Consider the following 1,916-nt stretch of genomic DNA (forward strand, 5'->3'; position numbering starts at 1 on the left):
TATTAAAATAAGAAACATAACAATTTAGCTTTTAATTAATAACTGACACAAAATAGAGTTATAGTTAATTTTGTCAACACTAAATCCATTCATGTTCAGCTACTTCTAAAGAAGCCTTTTGTGTATACAGGATTGTTTCTTCTGTAGATTTCTGATGAACATGGGATATAATTAAAATCTCAAATGCACTTCCAAATATTAATATATCTAAACTGCTGAAACAGACTTAAAAGGAGAGACTGAAAAATATGAGTGAAAGAGAAAAAATGGATTGACTTATATTCAATCCAAATGCCCAAAGATCTTTCCCTAGAATTGAACAGAAGGTAAATACTGAATCACCTTAGGACAGTTTACTTACATTTATGACAACTATGGAAATTTTAAATCGACATCCTTTTTTCTTCCCATTTGCTTTCTGTTATTACAGAGAGGGTCTTAAACTTTATGAAGACAAACAGTCACTTGACATATGTACTTAAATTAGATTCTCATATTCTCAGTTCTAACATTTTACTTGATGGGGCTGATAACCTTCAATTCCCCCTGCCTATATGGCAATTTTTAAATTTGTATCAAACCACAAGATACCATCAGTAAGCACAAGGTTACAATTTGAATAACATAATGCAAATGTTGAGGAATTAATCAGTTATTCCAAGTCTATGAGATGTCTGCTTTTTAAAGAAATTAATGCTAATATCATTCTTGAGCTTTTATATAATTCTATTTAATTTGGAAGTATGTGCACATACATCATATATGTGTGTGTGTGTGTGTGTGTGTGTATTTATATGTATGTATCTGATAACTGGTCAAATGAGGTACAGAAATGTTTATAACACTAAATTATTCCACATGAGATCTTCAGCGTGCTTCAGATAACCTTCATTTTTTAAAGCCGTTTATTGTTTCTGTTAATTTCACATCATGCATCCCAATCCTACTCATCTCCCCTTCCTCACATACCTGTTCTTCACTCTTGCTACTTCCCCATCAACAGTGAAAAAAATTCTCTTTATGGCAGCTGTAGGGTGTCAAAGTGTGTCACAGTGCATGTGAGCTCCTCAGCCTGCCAGCTCTCCTGCACTCATGCCATAGGGTGGCTCACCAGCAACCATTTCCCACCTTACTTCTACTGCACCCCACTCCTTGTTACCAGGGCCAGCTCTACCCTGCTGCTCAGGTGAGGTAAAGGGTCTGCTCTCCACAGTGTTACAGGCAGTGAGGGACATGGCCAGCTCTCCTGCCAGCCATAGATGGCATGGGACAAGAAAGAGAAAGAGGCCACATCTCCCTCGACCTTGGCACAAGCGGCAGGGGTTGACTCCCACACACATGCCAGAGTGAGTCCCATATGAGGACCATGTGTCTGGGGCTCACTCCCTCCTGGGGCCTTCAGCCTCAGATAGAGTTCTTTTGGTCTCTTGTCTAGGCTTGCTCCAGGTCCTGCGAGCTGTCAGGGCCTGCTCAGCACTGGACTGGTGGTCGTCTCTGGCTGGCTTTATTCAGGGAGTGTCAGGCTACTAAACATTCAGATGTGCACAGGTCAGAACACTGATGGCAGACACACCCTCCCTCCTCTGACGCACACGAGATGCAGCAGCCACACCTGCAGTGCTTCTAGGGGCAGGGATAATGTTCACCTTTGATAAGCATATACTGTGGTTCATTTGCTGAAGTCCAAATATGAACCACGTGTGGTGATATGAACCAGAAATGCCCCCCATAGGCTCATGTATTTGAATGCTTGGACCCCAGTGGGTGACACTGTCTGCAGAGGTGACAGAACCATTGGGAGGCAAAGCCTTGCTTGAGGAGGACAAGTTTCAGGTTCTGTAGCCTGGCCCACTTTCTATTTGCCTTTTCTCTGTTGTTGTTGTGTGCATGGATGAGACATGATCTGGTTCTGCCCT

The 1,916-nt window shown here is 41.7% G+C and overlaps 1 pseudogene; it reads right to left on the reverse strand.

Moving 5' to 3' along the window:
- Window positions 1-1,514: 1,514 nt before the first annotated feature.
- On the reverse strand, window positions 1,515-1,629 carry LOC129680764 (small nucleolar RNA SNORA17; annotated as a pseudogene).
- Window positions 1,630-1,916: the final 287 nt, after the last annotated feature.

This window comes from Psammomys obesus, unplaced genomic scaffold, assembly GCF_907164565.1.
Source record: "Psammomys obesus unplaced genomic scaffold, mPsaObe1.curated_primary_1811, whole genome shotgun sequence".
Lineage (NCBI taxonomy): Eukaryota > Metazoa > Chordata > Mammalia > Rodentia > Muridae > Psammomys > Psammomys obesus.